The 21,570-nt window shown below is 39.9% G+C and overlaps 1 pseudogene; it reads left to right on the forward strand.

Annotated features, from left to right (window-relative positions):
* The first annotated feature begins 13,462 nt into the window (after nt 1-13,462).
* Nucleotides 13,463-14,019, forward strand: LOC148034981 (uncharacterized; annotated as a pseudogene).
* The last annotated feature ends 7,551 nt before the right edge of the window (nt 14,020-21,570 follow it).

The following is a 21,570-nucleotide window of genomic DNA, read 5'->3' on the forward strand; positions in this document are numbered from 1 at the left end:
AAGAAGTAAAGTTTGTAATGTATATCATGTCCTATACATGTATGCCCTATACATGTATATCATGTCCTTATAATCCAGGTGTAATTATGTCGTATATACATCCAATCATGCCCTATCCAATCACATTCATATAGGGCATGATTGGATGTATATAGGGTATGAAATCACACATATATAATTAGCTTTGAATGATTGGATGTATATTTGTAATACTCAGAAAGAAGTAAAGTTGGTAATGTATTCAAATAAATACTAGCTGTTAAGAGGTTTGGTCATATTTAGGGACTTTATGAGAAATGAAAAATATGTGTATTTATTTTTGCATCTATAGGCACGTTTATAAACACGGATATATAGACGCGGCGGTCTGTATACTAGCACAAATAGATGCGCTGATACACGCGCTTATAAACGTGCCCATTTTTTCGTGTATACAGTATGCGTCTATAGGGCCTTTCTCTTGTAGTGATGGTAGTGGTAGTGGTAGTGGTAGTGGTAGTGGTAGTGGTAGTTGTGGTCGTGGTCGTGGTCGTGGTCGTGGTCGTGGTCTAGTAGTAGTAGTAGTAGTAGTAGTAGTAGTAGTAGTAGTAGTAGTAGTAGTAGTAGTAGTAGTAGTAGTAGTAGTAGTAGTAGTAGTAGTAGTAGTTGTTGTTGTTGTTGTTGTTGTTGTTGTTGTTGTTATTTTTTCTTCTTTTCTTGTTTATTGTAGTGGTAGTGGTAGTGGTAGTGGTAGTGGTAGTGGTGGTTGTGATCGTGGTCGTAGTCGTGGTCATCGTCATCATAGTCGTAGTCGTAGTCGTAGTCGTGATCGTGGTCGTGGTCGTACTCACAGTCGTGATCGTGGTCGTGGTCACGGTCATGGTCGTAGTCGTAGTCGTGGTCATAGTCGTAGTCGTCGTATTCGTGGTTGTAGTAGTAGTAGTGGTTTTCTTGTTTGTTGTTGTTGTTGTTGTTATAGTAATGGTTTTTTTTATTTTCTTATTTATTGTTGTCTAGTTTTCTTATTTTTTGTTATTGTTTTAGTAGTGGTAGTAATAGTAGTTTTTATTTCTTTTCTTGTTTTTTTTTTTTGTAGTAGTAGTAGTAGAGAGATATGTTTTGTTAAAGAAAATGAGAGAGGGGGAGGAAGAGAAAAAAGAAGAAGGAACGAGAGAGAGGGAATAAACATACAACATAATAAAGAAAGAGAAAAAGAGAGAGAGATAGAAGGAGAGGAGATAATGAACGGATAAAAAACAAAGAGAGAGTGGTAGCGAGGTTCGGTGCAACACTACGAGCAACACTCTGACATACGTTAGTAGTAGTAGTAGTAGTAGTAGTAGTAGTAGTAGTAGTAGTAGTAGTAGTAGTAGTAGTAGTAGTAGTAGTAGTAGTAGTAGTAGTAGTAGTAGTAGTAGTAGTAGTAGTAGTAGTAGTAGTAGTAGTAGTAGTAGTAGTAGTAGTAGTAGTAGTAGTAGTAGTAGTAGTAGTAGTAGTAGTAGTAGTAGTAGTAGTAGTAGTAGTAGTAGTAGTAGTAGTAGTAGTAGTAGTAGTAGAGATATGCTTTGTTAAAGAAAATGAGAGAGGGGGAGGAAGAGAAAAAAGAAAGAACGGATAAAAAACAAAGAAAGAGTGGTAGCGATGTTCGGTGCAACACTACGAGCAACACTCCGACATACATTAATTTGTGGGTGGGTGGGTGGAGACTTTACATACGTTAATTTTTGTTGAGTTACAAGAGAAGAAATACCTTCTCAAACAATGTAAGAAAGAAAAAAAGAATGATAACAAAAACAAATTGTTTGTCGTAACGTAGACAAAATGGAAAACGATGAAGCTCTTGATGTTCAAGATCGCGAGGTGCATCTTAATCAGCGTGTCCCATATCCTTGCTCTCAATGCAAGCTGGCAATTAGACAAAAATGTCGATTGTCTATAGAATACGTACAGTGCTTCGGCAAGTTTCAATCTGAGATCATTGATCAGCCGATCTTGGATTTTTAGCAAACGGTAAGAAAAGTTAATATCAATCATGCATTGTACTCGCAAGCTAATTGAATACCATATACAAAAAGATTGGGTGTGGCTGGTAAAATTTCTATCTAGGGAGGTGACGTCTCATCCCAAGGAGGAGTGCACCCTTTGCGGCCAATTAGAATAGTTCATGGATGTGCGATGGATGGAATGCCTGAGCCAATCCACCACTTGAAAGATACTACCCAATCTATACCATTAATACCAGAGGAGATAGGCAGCCTTTCAGACTTACCTACAATCTTGCAGCTTGAGATGGAGGCAATGATCGATGCATTGATTCCCATGGATGTTGAGACTTTTGATCCGCTTAGAGAGGAAGCATCCATACCATTATATGATGGGTGCCGAGTATCTCGACTGAAGACATTACTTGTACTCCTAAGTGTGCAAGCAAAATATGGGTGGAGCGATGCGAGTGTGACCGAGTTGTTTAGGTACCTTGTACGTATGCTTTGTTGATTTCTTTTCGGCACTATCATTAAAAATATTTATGCTTTTTCAAGGTGTTTTATGATTTTTTAAAGGTTACTGAAATATCATATATTACCACCTGCAAATACCATGCCTAAGTCTCGTAATGATGCACGACATGTTTTATGAAAGCTTGGCATGGACTACAACAGCATCCATGCATGTATCAACGATTTCATACTGTTTCGAGGAGAATACGAGACTATGGAGACATGTCCAAAGTGTGGTACTCACAGGTATCGACAGGACTTGCAAGGGCAAACCATCCCTCAAAAAGTTCTTAGACACTTTTTGCTTATCCCCTGCATAAACCACATGTTTCGTGCGTCCAGCATGGCGAGCTTGACGTGCATGCGCAGAATAGGTCCACAGATGGAGTTCAACGAATATCAGTAGATTCACACGCATGGAGCCACATTGACTCTACCTTTCCAGGCTTTTCCCGAGAGCTAAGGAATCTTCGGCTCAGTTTTGCGATGGCGTGAACCCATTTGGTTTGCGCTCAACTTCTTACAGTGTGTGGCCTATAGTCCTTGTCAACTACAATATCCCTCCATGGCTTTCTACGAAAAAAGGACATCTCATCCTTAGCTTACTCATCCCCAGTCGCTACAAAGTCAAAAATATGGACGTGTATCTTTGTCCATTAGTCGATGAGCTTAAGATTTTGTGGGAGGAGGGGGTCACCGTGCAAGATATGAGCAAGTGCGATGGTCGACGATCCGCCAATATTCGAGCCATTCTCATGTGGACGATACATGACTTTCCTAGATTCGGAGAGTGCTCAGGTAAATAGGCTTCCATTCTCGTTGATAATATCTATCATAGCTCGTTCAAGTTTTTCTTCACTGGATAGAGGTGTTGGGATAGGTTTGGTTACCTCAGGTTATTATGCATGTCCATTGTGCGGGCCACACTTAGACTCCCGAAGGTCACGAACCATGAAGAAGATGCTATATCAAGGACACGCTGCTTTCTTGCTAGAGGGTCATGAACTCAGGGAAGGTTTTCTTGGACGATCTCCAACAAGTATGAATGTCCAAAGCTGGTACAAGGTGAAAATGGTCCACACGGAGTCACATCCAAACGGAATGTGATGGCTCTCAGTTTTCTACAAGTTGCCATATTGGACCCACTTATAGATCAACCACTTGTTGGATCCCATGCATATTTTCAAGAGCGTGGGCAGTTTGCTATGGGACCACATCACAAGAAAGAGAGATACTATAGGGGCACGAATGGATTTAAAGGAGGTAGGCAAGATGGAGGCGCTTTGGCCACAGTCGAGTGCTGATGGTCGCGTGTAGCTACCTCGCGCTCCTTGGGTTTTGTCCACTAAAGAAGAGTGCATTGTGAAGCAAATAGTCAAGTCTATCCGCACTCCGACGGGTATGATGCGTTCTCTCAAGTCTACGTTTTCTAAAGATGACCAATTATCAGGGCTAAAATCCTATGATTGGCATAAGATATGTCAGGTTTGTACTATGAATGGATTGTAAGTGGCCTGCGCATTTTGCTATTTGGAGTGCAGTCATTGTTCATAATGCTTTCTCATTTGTGGCAGTTTGTACTACCGATCGCGATCGCATGATACCTTACTCCAAAAATACGCGGGGCTATTTACAGGTTGTCGACTTTAGTGCAATGGATCTCATAGAAGGAGATTAAGACGTCCTCTATTGAATCTGTGAGGCGGGGAGCAGTGGAGATGGTCTGTCTCTTTGAGAAATACCTGCATATCAACATGCTCATGATACAAATCCACCTTCTTGTGCATCTTGTAGATGAAGTGGAGATTGCTGGACATGTCCATATGCAATGGATGTTCTTCTAGGAGCGCTTCATGAAAACCCTAAAAGGCTTTATGCGACAACGAGCTCGGCCAGAAGATAGCATGACTGAAGGTTGGTTAGTGTCTGAGACGGTAGTGCATATTTCACAATGGCTACCAATGGTGAATCCAGACAACAATATACTATGGTCATTAAAAGACGATGATAGACTGACTGGAGATGTGGTGGTTGAAAATGGGGTTTAAAAAATAATGGATGCTACAATGGAGGAGAAAGTGAATCGCTTTTGTATATTACACCATGCCTCTATGGAGACGTTGCTCACCAGGTACCAGCAAGCTAGGTAAGATTGAGAGGAAGTGCGATCTGAATTTCGACATAGTACGTGCCATCGATCGATTCAATATCCCGAGGGCATGGAGGAGATGCCACGGTTTATGTCAACGTAATGGTTACATGGAGCTTTGACCGCAGTGTCTCGCGAAGGGGCGAAGGTCTTAACCGAGGAGTGGGAATTCTCGAGGGGATATAGTCCAAAGGTGATGATGTGTTTAGGATTTGTCATATCTATATTTTATATGCGACAACTAATTGAGTGTTTCAATGTACTGTACAAAATATATAGCGCAGCATGGTCGCGTGGATGGCATTACCGTAGCTTCCCTATGATACTATTCGATGTGTAGTGATTCAAAGTGGTACTTGAAGGAGCTGGAGCAACAATTCGACGAGGTCCATCTGGATTTCTCAAAATAGATTCCAAAAAAAAATGGACGGATTTGCATGACACCTTTGTATTGTCGGCCCATTGTGAATAGGTGCATGAACTCATTTGTCGGCCCATTGTGAATAGGTGCATGAACTCATTTGTCGGCCCATTGTGAACAGGTGCATGAACAGATGAAAATACAGGAGTCCAAGAATTCTTTGAGAATGAGGTGGACTCATCCTTTTGTGGTGACATGTCTATCGACCTTCCAGTTTATGTAGAGTTGTGTCAGGAGATTAACGTGGGACCATAGGATACTTCATACTTGGAGAATCCACTTACTCAATTCTTTGACTAATCGCTTATAAGGATACATAAGATATGCATTTTAAGTAAGATCATTTTTTTAAGATTTATATTACCGTGCTTTGTATGATTTAAATCGATTATGCTAACATCATTTTTTATCTGTGCACGTGACCTTTGTGGATACTTAGATCATCAGGATGAGTCAAGGGATGAGCGATGAGGAGTTGCAAGATATCTTTATACGCATGTCTCCAAATCAGATAGCGAGATTCAGAAACATGGCGGACCAGGACCCCTCTCGGACATCGTCAGGCCGCTCTTTTAGATCTACTTCGGCACAATTAGATGCTTCAGCTTCGAGCAGACGAGATCGACGCTCCAAACTTGGGCCAGAGGGAGGGATTGCTTCAAGATCAAGGGGATGCTGCAGAGATACGAATGCAGTGAGCCCGCGGTCGGCTCGGGATACAGGTACTACTCCTTGCTCTCGTGGCGGTTCCAAAGAGCGTGGCTTAGATGGTTGCTGTGGAGGCACGGACACGGTGTCTCCGTCTCGTTGTTCTATTGGAGCTGCATCACCTCCAGGATTTGTCACACCTGTGGGGATGTCTACTCAGTTACTCCGGCTTTTGCTCAGCCGTCCACAAGTGGCATCCCTATGGGTGCTACACCGATAGATACTACCCCAGTCGGTACACGAGATGTACAGGGGTCTCCTGGATATGCCCAAGAGCGTGGTCACAGGTGGGAGAGGATCCATCTTAGGCATACCCTAGAGGGGTATGCCTATCTTGTAGATGATAGGTCAGGAGCCATCATCATGAATGATAAGGGGAGGAGGGTGATGGCTCACATGAGAGAGTTGTGCCAACGAGTTTTTCGGCACAACGTCTTGGATCATTAGAAAAACATACTGGAGGGAAGCAAGGACTATATATAGTAGCATCCTTGTATGAGGAATTTTCGATTCCAGCCACAGCAGATAGGTTTTCTACGGGCTGGATGATGGAGTGCATGCATGCATATATGTCACACAGACGATCGAACGCACGCAAGGCACTCAAGAGTGGGGCTGCAAAGCCCGAGTGGCTAGACGCGGACGATTGGCGCCGACTGAGGGAGAAGGCTACAGATTCTTCAAGATGTTGGAGTCAGCAGCGCGAGGCGGCAAGGGCACGACTAGAGGCCGGAGTGGTCCATCATCTTTGGAGTGGCGGCCATAGGACATATCTGGAGGACTTTGTAAGTTTTTCTTTTGTTTTTCTTGCTTTTTTTTTGCAATATCCTTTGTACTGACAAACGTGTTTCTAACAGTTAGTATTTTGTTTCCTTTGCAGCACTCCATTACAAATCACGATCCGACCGGCCTTGAGACTCGATATGCAGAAAGGCACGGTCTCTTTGCATTGATCGACCGATTGTATAGATGAGGAGACCCTATAAGTCACTCATCTTTCTTGTCCCTAGTTACCATGTTTAATTAGAATGCATTATTGTATGGTGGACTGATGTGTAGTTGTTTCTTTTTTTGGAGAGTCCATTTGATGCTCTTTTGCGGAGGGATGAGCTTTCGGATGGCGAGGATGTATAGCTCGCCCTTGGATCCCTGGAGCTCACACACCCTTCTTTTTTGGTCACCTGATCTGTGTAGACATTTTCTATATAGTAGTGATATCTTACCATGATTGTACTAGTCACTTTCATTATGCGATCATGTATTTATTTCATGTATTAGTATTATGATTTAAGTACAATGTCTTTATTTACATGAGCATTGTACACAGTGCAGAAGCTATTTTGTATGGCCCAAATAAAGCGCATAGTGCTATATGTGGCAGGGCAGCTTGTTGCCCTGCCACAATTTTTTTTTTTACTGTTACCATCACTATTACCATCGCAAATTTATTGCACTTGTCATTATTGGCATCGTTATCAGGGTCACAAAGCATCGTTATCAGTGTTGTTATTTGCGTTAGTATCAGCATCGCAAATAACGACGCTGATACTGAAGCAAATAGTGACGCCTATAATGACGCTAATATCGACTATTCTATGGCATTGCCAATAATGACGCTTTTTTTGAAGACGGGAAAAGTTTTCTTTATTTACATTTTCGTCGCTTTTAATATCGGTATAAGGCCTATATCTTGTAGTGGAGGGCCGCAATGTGGTATCATGGTTTAGAAGCTGGTACAATTGATATGTTCTTTGTAGCTTTTCGTAGGGAATTCACCCGTGAAAGAGGTGGCCAATATTGGCTACATGTTCCAAATGTGACACGTCAAAGCAAAAAGAAAATGCACGTTCCTATGCCAAGAAGATGAAAGAGGTCTTTCGCAAGTTACAAGTCTCTATCCCTATTTCATGTGCTATCCAACTGCAATATTTCTTGCATGGATTGGACTTTAATATCCAAGTATAGTTGAGTAGTGTCCCTTTAGCAAATATAGATATTGCTATAACCCGAGCAGAGAAAGTAGAGTCTCACTTACAAGTGGTCTATACATCAAGGAAAAATTTAAATTTGAGTCTTAGTCTTGGAAATAATTTGGGATTCGTTAGTGAATATCAAGGTGCAATCAGTAGCCCTATGACCAACTCGAATCATAGAGGAAAGATTATGCAAAATGTGCCTTTGTTGCTACCTCCTCTAAATGTTTTTAAGCCAGTAGCAAGCCAAAGAGCTCCTTTTGTAATCCAAGGGTCAGTCCTTCCGAGTAGCAACTCAGTCAATTGAATGGGACTTATAGTGTGAGGGATCCCATTCTGTTGGATATATCATTGTGCAGATTTGGATATACTTGAGACTTTTGAGATAGTGACTTGTTAGATGGTTCTTCATCGATGGAACTACTTTGCAAATTCATTAGCAAATTATGCATTTGTTGAGGACATATTTCTCAATTGTGATCTTGAGGGATTATTAGAATTGCCCGATCTTATTAGTTCACAACTACTGTGGGGTCTGCTTTTACTAGCACGTCTTGCTATGGTGGCCACCAATTTTTAGTATGGGTGATGAGTCAAGTAGCAATTGACCATCTTAGTACTCTTTCATGGATGCAAAGGATCATTATATGTCATATTCGCAGGACACACCTTGCCATTTATGAAAGGAACCTAGCTAATAATTTGATGCATTTAGTGTAAGGCCTCAGTGGTCCATCCCTCGGTCTAGTGTTGTCTTTTTTTATGATTTATATGGGGGCCCAAGGGTTTGTTTTTAGGAATAGGAGACTGTATGTGGTGTGCTTTATAGCTATATTCTCATTAGGCCAAGAGGGCTGTTCATTTTGCAGTGCACTAATTGATATCATAAGGCTAAGAGGGCCATGTATTTGTTTGGCGCAGGTGTGGTTAATGGTTTCTTGCCTTAGTGCTATACTAAACAGATTCAATGGAGTACGTGGAGCGAGCCTCTTGCTATGTAGAAGCTTCTTGTGACCAATTCAAGTTGATGTCCTTCCTTTACGAGTTATTCCCCTTTGTGATATATATGTATATGTGTTTATGGGAAATTTTCTTCTTTTGGGGACCGGTAAGTCAAGGCATCAAGTTCCAAAGTTTAGATTTGGTATATGCTAGGGAGGTTTGAGTAGTTGTTTGCCTCCTATAAAGGCATTGTCGAGCACTCTAAGAGTTGTTCTGAGAGTATTCCTTAAGTGACCTCATCTTGTTAGCCTACTAGGCAACTGTTTCTAGAAGCTTCTATTAGTTATGAGACCGATAGAGAAGCCTACCAAATAAAAGAAAGAGAAGAAACAACGAGTATATTTGATATATATCCAAATACGGAGCTATGTGAAAGGGGTTCTAACCCCTTTAAAAAATTAACAAAAAAAAGAAATTTCCAAGAATAGACGATCATTGCCTTGTGAAGGCTTGGTAGGTTCTTGGAGATGAGTTAGCATCGAGGTCGATCCCTTGTCTTCCTAAGGGTGATATTTAGTCGAAAAGGAAAATAAAACAATGATGGTTGGAGTGAAAATTAAAGTGAGGAAAAGAAAAAGGATTTAATGTCTCCTTGCGAGAGCTTGGTGGGTTTTTGGGTATCGAGCCAGGACCTGAGATCGATGCCATGTTCTCCTTAGTTCACAATAAGCTCAACTCCCTACTTTTCACACGCGCCCCCAAGTATCAAGTCTTAAAGTATAAACAAAGAAATAAATCAAAAGTATTTGAAAATAAAAGACCAGGCTATAGGAGTCCTCATTTAGTAGGAGTTTCTAATCCAGTTGCCTTAGGTTTGGTAGGCTAGTTAGACCACCACTTAGGATGACTCCTTTGATAGTTTTTTAGTCGGTCCATGTGGAGCAGTTGGTTAGAGACTAGCTTTGGATCTCTGTTAGATTATGCTTGACCTATCCCTTACGGATCTTCATGCCTTGATTTTGTCAGGGGGTAGGGTGAGAGAGTTGTGTTTGTATTTTGTAATATATTATTCTTTGTAGTAGCTTGATGCTCTTTATGGTTTCTTAATTTGCATGTCGGTTCGTGGATTCAATGGGTTGAGTTACCCTATCCTATGGTTGCCAATGATGAGATCAGATTTTATGACCAAGAAAATATTTAAAAAGTGCCAAATGACGTTAATTTGAAGTGGAAATTAAAGCTGGAAGGAAGCGATGGATGCAAATCTAAAAATTTTAAGTGATCGTAGAATACGGGAATTCAAATCACTTATAATAACGGACTTCATAGTGGTTGCAAATTTTTTATACTTTTTCTAGGTGTAGATCGAGGTGGAATGAGTTCTAGGAAGTTTGGGACTACGAGACGAACACACACATAGAAATTTACAAACTACGAATCAAACACCAGACGCACAAGAAGCTGAAGGCAGGGCACTCGAGGTGTAAAGTGACTTTGAGGATTTAAACGAGCATGACCCTTAAGCCCAAGTGCCCCAAAAATTTGACAAGTTGGGAGGGAGGGCGTTTTGCAACCGCATGCAGAGAAAATGAAGGAATACCATATTGGGGAATATGGTGATTTCCCATAAGGTTGGGACATGTCAAATCTTTAGATTTGTCATAACTTGAACACTATAACTCCCAATCGAGTGCTCTATAGCTCAATAGATTTCATTTTTCAAGTGATTTCCAATGATAGGTCACATCATATGGTTTTGAGAAACTTATGGGCATGTTATCCAGGTGCCACCTTTTTAGTATTCAAAAAATGGGAATTGTGAGATTCCCAAACTCACTAATATTGTGTTAAGGCGGCATCATTTCGTTTTGTGGAGGGGAACCTATGGGGCCTGAAAAGAACTATATAATTTTAAGATGCCTGGCCATGCTTGATTTTTTTGCTCTCTATTGCAAATTTTGGATCAAAAATTGCAACCTAAAAAATTTAAAATCTATCTTTCTCTCTCCTCTTGAAGACCCTTCATGTAGGTATTTATTGGCAGAGATCGAGATGAGATTGGTTGTTCAACTTGAACTCCATTGATATGAAGTCATGCCAATGCTAAGGAGTGATGACCATCACGATTTGAGGATCGATGACAAGTTTATGGCTGCTCGAAAATTCAGTTTTTGAAACCTGAAATCTGAAAAATGGCTCTAAGCCTCTTTTTAATGGAAATTTAAATCTTTTTTTACATTTCACGATGCAAATCTTATTCATATGCGATGAAAATTTTTTTGAGGCTTGGTTGCAATGTGTTTTAGGATTGTGTGTCATAAAATTCAAAACCTGTGTTCGTAATCATGAGTTATTAATTTTTGAAAACACAAATTGCATGTTTTTTTAAATTGCATTTTTCATTATTTCAAGAAACCAAATTATGTTCATGTGGGATAAAATTAAATGGGATGGGTTAGAGCCTTAGTTCTATAATTTTGCTTGGTTTAAGTCTATGACCTAGATAGTCAATAGGGCCATAAATGCTTTAAAAATTTTGTAAAGGATTGATTAACATCTTAATCAAGTTTCAACTAGCTAAAACAAGAGAACATTAACCAATAAGCAATCCAAACTATAAATAAAATTTTCTAAAGCATACAAGCTAAGCCAAACTGGCAAAATTAGAGCAAGCAATTTGGCATTCCTTTCAGGAACTCAAATCGTTTCAAACATGGGCATCTCAATCTAATAACAAGTCATGAAGATGTTTAGGTAGTAACTTCTTTTAGGAAAAAAATTATTTTGCAATCTTTATTATAAGCATCTCCAATATAGACACTTTGCTCTTCTATCATTGTGACTGACACATGATCATCAGTCATATGTTATAATCAAGAGGGAAATTTGGGTAAGTACAAGTAAATTTTCTTATCTAAAATAGGTCATGCTTATTGTGGCCTATTTTAGTCATAACCATTCCTCTCAAGTTATTGTTTCTCCTTCATCTAAACTTGTGCATGCTAGATATACCCAATGATTATGTTGGTCGTCATAAGGATAATGATGATATAATAGATAATAATAAAGTTTTCCCAATCATGACATGTAGGCACCAAGCTTATTCATTTGGATTGCAAATCTAATAATATGTTGCGATGAGGTTGTGACTACCTTAGAGAAACATGTGTTATGCACTAAATGTCAATATTATCCCTGACTAAAAAGTCTTAGTATTTGGGATACAAATACCAAGCTTAGCAAACTCATTAGGTAGTTACAATGAATATTGGTATCTACCCTTTGTGGCAATTTATACCTACTAGAAAATAGGCAATAAGCTCAAAGCAAAGTCATTCTTATGTATTGCAACACATATGATTGCACTAAATTATAGGACCTAGCTACCAAGTTTTGAAGAAACATAAACTCGGCTTAACTACTTTAGCTTAAGATTTATTTATTTTATAATATTTTGTGATTTTTTGCCTTATAACCACTTTATATAATTGGGTATTTACCTTATAAATGGACATATAACCAATATCAAGCTTCACTTTCTTAACCCTAAGCAAAGTTATAGGGCATGAGTCATGCATGCTACATGAGGTGGGGCCAATACTATTGCAACCCACAAGTCATTGGAACTGAAATATTAAAGAACGTATCTATTATTAAACAAAATATAGTCATGTTTTTAAAAAAAAACAATTAACATCTTTTAGGTAAAAGAGAATACATAAGCTCTTTTAGCACATTGGTTTTTTTACAATAGTAGAGAATCCATATCAAGGTTATGCATGTTTAGGTGGTGCACTAGCTACCTATTTTTGGGGATGATGACACTAGGTTTAGTGCTTTGGTAACTAGTAAAATCTAGAGAAGAGAAAGGCTCATCTTTTAAGGGAAAAAAATACTTTAATGTTATCCTAGGGAATGTCTGTTGATTCTCTAAATGCTATCATTAAACGTTACAAATGGGGGAAAATAAAATTTTAGTGCTTTAGAAGCTTGTTGTGACTGCATAGGCTCTTCAACGGCTAAAGGTAGTGGTCTTCTCACCATGAAATAGCCTTGGTAGGCTAGTAGCAGCAACAACAAGCTTGCCAAGTGAGAAAGAAGTTATTTGCATACAGTAGAATCAAAATGATGGAAAAGGTAAAATTGGTCCCCCAATGTTCTTCCAAGAGTACAAAGAGACATGTACCTTCCTCACCCTCCCCAGTCTACTCATCAACATCCATTATATCTTCTCGAAGTGATTTGGATACACCTCCACCATCTAAGAGGAAGAGGAAAAAAATTTCCAAATCTTCACCCTCACCATCCAGAGCTTCAAAGAAGTAGAAGTGCAACATAGTTGACTGAACATACTGAGCACATAGGTATTGCATGATGGTGTTGGTGTATCCATCGATATTGTTTCATACATGCATGCACGTTAGTAATTTGATGTTTTGCATCCATTTTCCATTGTTAATTTAATGATTTATTATTAAGTTCTAATCAAGGATTGTTCTCCCTAGACAAGGGAAGTTGCATCAATGTCTGGCATTAGTGCCATTCAAAAGGAAGGTGGTCTTCTAAATGAAAACATCCTAGGCCCATGAAGTGTATGGCCTTTTTGACTCGGGGAAGGATCCCTGATCAATTATTGAGGCGGACTTCATAGCCTCAGACTGGTTGACCTGCTTCATAGAGGTGCCAAAAGAGGGGTAGCAAAGTGAAGTGCAAGGATGTGAAGCCAAAATTTTGGCATAAGTTCTATACATTGTTTACTTTAGTTTATGAAGAACCTCTAGGGGATTATGGCATGAAGGGTGCAAATGTTTTTTCTAGGGGCTTTTTGTTTGAGCACCTAAAGGGCCCAATGGAATAAGCATTGTTTGCAAAAAGTATCACTACAACCATGAACTCTATTAAGTTGTAGCCCAAGAAGTAGAGATGGTGTGTGTTCCATTCCTCCTCCACATAGCAAAATTCTTGATAATTGTCAAGGGTTGTTGATGTTGATGGAGGGCATGACGCTACCATTATTGCTTATATGCATGAGGTCAACAAGGTGTTATCATTTGGTCCACACCCATTTGCAGACTTGGACAGAATAGAGAGTCTACTCACAAGCAATCATACATTGGTTACATCAAGACACACTGAAGCAATCTGCCAACTTAACTTAAATGAAGCTTATATCTACAAAGAAAAGGTCTTGTGTGCTCATCAATAGTCTATAGGGGTAGCTACATGACACAGAGGCAACTTTACAAGTGATAGCTAGCACAAGACAAAGGAGATGCACAAGATGCATCAAAAGTGGAAATTCTAAAAAGTTAAATTCACAGGCTATCACTCACTATACAGATATTGTAGGCAATAGTATTTGACAAATCGGTACAAGATTTACATTGGGATCAAGAGGAGCATGAGGAAGCCAAACATGAGGAGATGCTTGCATGTGTGCATCTCAAATTTGTTTGGGGTATGAAATTGAAGAGAAATACAATTGTTCTATTCCATGTCCCAGCATCAAAATTTCCATCCACTAATAGGATTGTATTTTATGAGGAAAAGATTTCTATTGCTTGTGGCCTTTTGATATATGATGAGGATGCACTTGCCGCAATCACACTACCATGCAACCATACTTATAATATTTACGGTTTTGCACATGTTGTTACCATTCATGAGGGCATGTGAAAGCATTCCTAGACTGGTGCTTGTCATAGTTTGATGTGTTTATGTGGACCTATTGTCTGCAGAAAAAGGAATTCAGTTTGTTAATGAGTTTCTTTCCATCAAAGTTTCAATGTATCAGAGGATTGTTTGCACAAGAGAGCTATATGAAAGATATTGTGTCTCAAAAACTAGGGGGAAGGCGAGTATTTTACAAGAAGTTGTCATATTTTTGGGAGCAAGAAATAGCCTATTCATCAATGAATAATATCCCTGTGGATGACAACAAATACAAGACATTGTGAAACCCCCTAGGCACAACTTGTATAGTCAAGAAGATGTATGCTCAAAACACTATAGAGATAAGATAATATCTTACATATAATGTTTGTAATTGGCTTGGCTATTGGCTTGGTATAGATGATTGCCTAAACTTTGTAGTAACCTCACCCTTGGAAAGAAAAGTAGATTTTGAGAGTACTTTTGAGAAGGACTTGTGGTTGTTCCAACATTTCAGATAGGAATCATAGACCATGAAAAATTTAAAGCTATGTTGTAAGCTATTATGTACTTAATAGTATACAATGATCATATTTTGGTATATTTGAGTGCTATAATGTCTCTAGGGACTGTGATGTTTTCAAGTACCTTAGTTTAATTTATATAAAGCTTCAAACTTGGTAGTTTTCTTAGTAATGATGTAATTGTGGGTTCTCAAGCTTCAATGTTTGATGATTTGTAACCATAGTTGCATCCCAACATGTACAATTCAGATTTCGTACATTGCTATACATCGATTCCATAGGACTATGAATTGGGACAATCATACCTAGCCATATTTGGGATATAAATTATTTTCTCCTTTCAAATTACCAGGATAGGCAAGTACTTGTACTCTGTGGATTGAACTTTGTTTAGTATTTTTTTAGTGTCTACTATCTATCGTCTACTTGTAGCCTTTATGGAAATGGACATGGGCATTTATATGTTTGTCACTCGTAGTTGCCACATACACTTTAGCAAATGCCACTGTCATACTAGTAGGCACCACTTTCCTACTAGTAGCTACCTGTTTCATCCTGATAGATATTAGTATCTTGTTGTTAGGCTAGTAAGTAGCTTTGTCTTATTGGTACCTATCATTGCATGCTAGTAGCTACCTCTATGTTATTGGTAACTACCACCATATGCTAGAAGCTACCTCTAACACATTGGTGGGTGCCACTGTCATACTAACAGGTACCACTTTTTTGCTAGTAGCTTCAAGTTTCTTCCTAGTACAACTACCATTGTCCTACTATTACCTACCATTGTTTGTCCTATTTGGTAGCTATTAGTGCAAGCTAGTAGCCACCTCTCCCGCACTAGTAGCTGTCTTCTTCTAATTAATGAAATTGGAGTTTCCTAATAACTATTAACAACCTAAATTGTGTCCTCATATTAGGAGGTAATTGAAAGCTACAAGTATCCTACCTTTTCTCCCCATTAATAGTATTAAACCAAAATTATGAAATTCCATTTTTGTGCATTAATTTGCAAAAAATAAAAGCTTATGTTCAATATATAAGCAACATAGATAAAAACCTCTAGCAAACAAGCTTATATAGTGTTTATTCATGATGATAACATGGATACTCAGGAGCAATGGAGAATCCATTGTTGACTAGATAGAGCAATACTATACATCAAATAGAGTGCTATTGTAAATAGCCTCATATACATCTCAGCATATCATAAATTTTCTACCACGTCCTAGTTTTTGCATTGGAAACTTGATAACTCTGACAAGATGGGATTGCAACATAACTTTAGGCTTTGATCATAAGAGCTTGAATTCATAGGGATTTCCTTGTGATTGCTAGTACCAAACCCCTCTAACAACTAATGAGCCTACACTGCAAATAGTACTCCATGCATCTTTAAGCAAAGCATCATCCCTCATCTTTATCTTTGTGCATTTCAAGATCTTGAATAAGTTACTCTTGAATATATGTGTGCATCACGTGGGTTCAAAATAAGGTATTTTTAAAATACATTTTTATATATATTTCTTTGGTATGTAATATAAAGGGATTATTTATGAATTGAATAGAAAAGGGTTATGTTTTATTCAAGAAAAACTCACAAATAAGGATATTTATAAGTAAGCCTTGAACGCACGTGATGTAGAATATATATATATATATATATAGTAACTTCCCCGAGTTTAAGATGTAGAAATCCACAAACTCTTCATTGTAGTGTGGAGCTATTACTACAAAATTATCAGCAATACAAAGTGCATTAATCAAAGCATCATGATGTCCTTCATATGCTTAATCTTCCGTCTCATCATCATCATCCACATCATCTAAAGGTTCAAGGATAACATATTCCCATGAGAAAACATGTGTTTTTTAGAACACCTTCTCCAAAGGCTTTGCATGCAAGCGCTGCAAAAGCATAAAAGCTACCTACACCTTAGAGCCTTTCCATTGAGAGTAGTTATAGATACAATGTAATCCACGTGCATTGGGAACCTTCTTACAATCCAAACACATGATTCTATTCACATAATCTTTCTTAACCTCCCAAAACACTCAAGTAAGTGGTTTTTCTTCAATTAGAATGACATGTGGCTATAGCCCCTTTGGACATGGTTAGTCTCAAAAATGGCAACACATCAACTGCACATTGTAGTTCACAGAGTCTAGCTTTAGTTACTCTTGAGTGAGATGTCTCTTGATAAAAGTAATTGCACCATCATGTTCATCCTTTCCATGACCTGAACCAAAATAATGATGTGTCTTTTATACATGTCATTTACCATATCGAGCAACAAAGTAGAAACGTATCTTTTCTCTCTCTTTTCTTTGAACTATGATGCTACACCATTTGACCACACCCAGTGTTCCTTGAATGACATCCCAAGCTCTTTCAACCATCCCAAATGGAGCATAAAACAAAGCTAAATAAAAAGGGTATCATGGGCTTTATCATTGGATATATAGAAATGATAGTAATTTTGGACAATACATACAACACGCATATGTGATGTGGGGAAACATTGTAACTTGACTAGAAAACCAATGCATGGATTGCACCTCATTTTGTTCTTTGAAAGTGTAATTTTCTGTTAAATCTACTATAGACACAACTACATCTTCAAGGAACCAAAGTAAATATTCTTTAAATTGCTCTACATGTAATCTATAAATAAAATTATGCTTTATAAACGTCTGCAAATGATCACTAAATAGTACAAAATTTTCCTTGCAGTGCATCTCCTTCATTGATAGAACTTTTCTTTTATTCTTTTTCCTGGTATTTATACAACCAACTTGGACATCCTCAAATATCTTCATTGTCACCATGCAAACACTATATGGTTTCTTTGTTGGGAAGACATGTAACTTTTCTGAAGGTCCACACATTAGGGAAAAAATGAACTTACAAATGAGCCCTTAAAAATAATATAGTTTAAGATGTGGGCCTTTTGGATTGTCCAATACGAAGGCTAGATGTTGACATCCATGGAGGTGAATCTTCTCTCTCCAAAGCTTGGGTTTTCTATAAAAAAAAGGGATAGTGGGGGATTAAAAAAAGGGAAAATGAATAGTACATAAAATTTGAGTTTTAGCTCACCTTGTATTTCCCTCCTTTTTTTGGAGAATTTTCAATTTCAATTTTTTTCCCTCTCATGAAATCAATTTGACCCAAAAGTTTAGCAACAACCCACTTTCTCTCTCTTCTCTATACTTGTGAATTTTCGTCCCCATTGAAGCTCCCTACTGAGAGTAATTAGGTTTTGAGCGTTCTGCTTACCTCTACACTTTCTTCTCCATGCAGCTCCAAATTTTGGGCAGAACACAAGTGCCCATTTCTCTTTGCATTTTCTCTTGTTTGCTATTTTTTTAATTAGGGTTTGATGCCATTTCTTACTATTATTGTTGTTTTATTACAGAGGTGGTTTGGGGCAAGAGACAGAGGCGCTCATCTCTCTCTCTCTCTCTCTCCTGTTTTTTCCCCCTCTCTCTATGTGTTGTAGGCAAAAAATGACGCTTGTAGTTGCCTTGTCCAAGTCCAAAGTCTGGCGTCTAGGACCACTTTTTGACTAAGTGTGATGGTTTGGCTCTCAGATACCCGCTCGGGACCCCCTGGTTGTCCCTCTAGGCCTCGAAGCAGCGCTAGACCCTTCCCCCAACTTTGCCATCTTGACCTCTCAACTCGTCATGGAACACCTCGATGCGACATGGATCATAACATGCTCACAAGAATGCACAAGGGCCCATCTTGAGGGCCACACGTCATATTCATAGCCAAAAAGTATGTATAAGATAGCCGGGACTTTGTCACATTGGGTTGGTGGAGCTATCAACGCGCTGTGACACGACGCCAACACTGTGGGTTAGGGAGCTACAAGAGATACTCCCTCATACACACTCCCCTTGAAAAAAATCGATGGCCACATCGAGTGGGGAGGCACAACTTACGGGCCTTGTAAAACGGCTTTTGACTTAGAATCATATTTATCGTCGGGGGTCTTAACACGCTTCACTATCAAGGTGGTCAGTGTCTACCCGCTAGGTGCCATGCTCATTGACTCTATTTACAACTGTGAAACATGGACTTTTGCATACTTCTTGCGTTCCACCCACCACTGACTCTATTTACAACTGTGGAATGGAATGGGACTTGGGCAGAATTGTGAAAGAGACTTTATTGTGCACATCTACCCATCCACCTGTTGACCATATTTACAAGCACAGAATGGAGGGTAACCTAGTCAGAGACACGTTGCGCACCCATGCTCCAACTTAGGCTAGACAACTTGAGCGCATAGAATTGCCTGTGGACTAAGGCCACATCTTGCAATCTGTTGTGCCGATGAAGAGAGTGTAAGAGGTGCGTTTTGTCTTGAATGCACCTCCCCTTGAAAAGAGCTGGACCTTCATCGTCCAAATCTTCGTTGATGCCCGCCCTTGAGTCTTCATGCCCTTCTTGGCTTGAATCTTCATTGACATGCCATTCCTTCTAGCTTTTCTTATAGTGCCCTTGGAGGCACGAATCTTACTTGAAGCACCTTTTGAAGAAGACCACCCGACCTGCTGGGGTGCAACATGCCATTTGGCCCTTCGTGCAAGGTTCATTTCACTCTGTCTAGAATCCTTCCCCGCGTTACAGCACAAAACTTGAAATAGATTTGGGAAAGTCTTTTGCTGGACTGAGCTACACGGGGAGCATGTGTGATAGGAGTGAACCGTATGACACGCCTGGAAGCTGCATGCCGTTTAGCCCGCCGCACGAGATCCATGTCTCTCGCATCAAATACCCTCACCCTCGTTGAAGCACACCCCTTTGAAAGGATAGGATGAGAGCACCGACCCTAGTTGGATTGAAGAGCTGGAGCACCTGGACAACTCATGGAAAATCGATGGGTTGCATCAAACCATAGCGCCTGTAAAGTGAGGGCCATTTCTCTCACTGCGATTACCTTCGGGCCTCTGTTGCCTAGATCTGATTGTATCATGCGTAAGAAAAGAAGGCAAGCTTTAGATCTATCCCTACATGCCATGCCGACTTGAAATTTTAGGCCCTTGGTGGCTAGATCAATCTCTACGATCAATGCCAAAGCCGGTCCGGTCCATTTCATAGCATTGAACCTTCTGGCTTGCATCGTGAGGGTCATGTCCCCCGCTGTAGTCACGTCGAACTGGCCCTTCACAGTCTAAAAAGACAAGAAGGTTTCCATTTTCTCAATCAACTCTTGGTGAGGGGTCACCACGCCTTGCTTTGCTTCAGAAATGGGCCTATGCATGCCCAGATCCATCTTGATAGCCCGAATGAGAGCTAAGCCTTCACACTTCGCCCTCTCCTTCATCACTTGCTGCTTGATGAGCGGGATCTGCATGGAGTACTTTGGAGTGTGAATCCTCCTTGCTTTCCCCTTGGTTTCATCTCATAGTCTATTGGCTACTTTGACTTCGCCAAGACGGTTGCATCCCTTAGGCCTAGAGACCAAAATGGGCTTGATTGCACACATGGGCTTTCTTGACTCCTGCACCTTCCTAAAGCTCACCGTCATGTTGAGCATGGGTCCGATGTCGTTCTCTAACTCAGCCACTCGGTTTCGATTCTTGAAGGTCCATTTGCCATGGTACCACACTTGGGGTTCCCTAGCACTCCCAAGCTTGATGCCACGTGAGAGTCTGTCACCCCCAGAAAGTGGCCCCAGACACCAAACTTCGGATAGGGCAGCTGCAGGTATCATTTTTGGCCAAGATTTCACCGGTGGACTCGGGGGGACCAGATGCACCCTACCGTCAAGTTTCATTGCATAAAAATATATGGTAGTTAGAAATCTCACCTTCTCTAGATCATCTTGTATCTTCATATCCTCGTGTGTCAGGGAGGCACCTCTTTGGGCAGAGGGATCTACAAACTCCTTGGTAGGAAGCTGGGGCCTTGGTCCGAAGAAATCATGCTGTAGTGCTTCAAATTCAGCATCTGGCACAAGGTAATCTTCTTCAATTGAGGTAATATGCTCCTGTGCTGCTATGATGGCACTCACAATATCTAAGCTTGTGCCATCATATCTTCCAATCTCTGCCATTGCCGGATGCACATCTGTGTAATCAAAATCGATCAGGTCTTCCATCGAATCCCGGACTAGGAAAGAAAATAACTATTTTTCTTTCATTTCCAAGTATTGCAGCACATCTGATAGAAGTAAGTATTGTACACAATCTACTTCAATGGGCATCAAGGAGGCAAGGTTGGGTTTGTCGACTTATGGTTGTTTTGAAGAAGATGGCACCATGAGAGCCAACCCTTGCTCTGCCACCACCTGATGTTCCTCTTCAACATCTATGAGCTCTTCAATTAGTTCTTCTCTTGTGTATGTGATAGAAACAACCTGTGGAGTTGTATCTTCATCGCTCTCCTCCTCTAGGGGTTTATTTAATGCAAGGAGGTAAATTGCCAATGCGAAATCACACTCCACGAGATCCAAAGATGATGTACCTAGTACACTTTGCATGGGAACAGTGCATACTCTATGCGAAGGATCCACATGGGCCAGACACCTATTCACCACTTTTTGGTGATTCTTCCCTGCTTGAAATACCATGAGCTGTTCTAGAGGCACCCAAGTCATGTCGAATCCCTCGATGGAGTATGTGCATGTAGCAATGGTGCTCACAATATAAAATCTTAACCAAGTTGGTAAATCAGAATGGAAAATATTGGGATATTAAGCTTTTTGTAGCA

This window comes from Lygodium microphyllum, chromosome 6, assembly GCF_053477565.2.
Source record: "Lygodium microphyllum isolate KBCC chromosome 6, Lygodium_microphyllum_v1.1.10, whole genome shotgun sequence".
Classification (NCBI taxonomy): domain Eukaryota; kingdom Viridiplantae; phylum Streptophyta; class Polypodiopsida; order Schizaeales; family Lygodiaceae; genus Lygodium; species Lygodium microphyllum.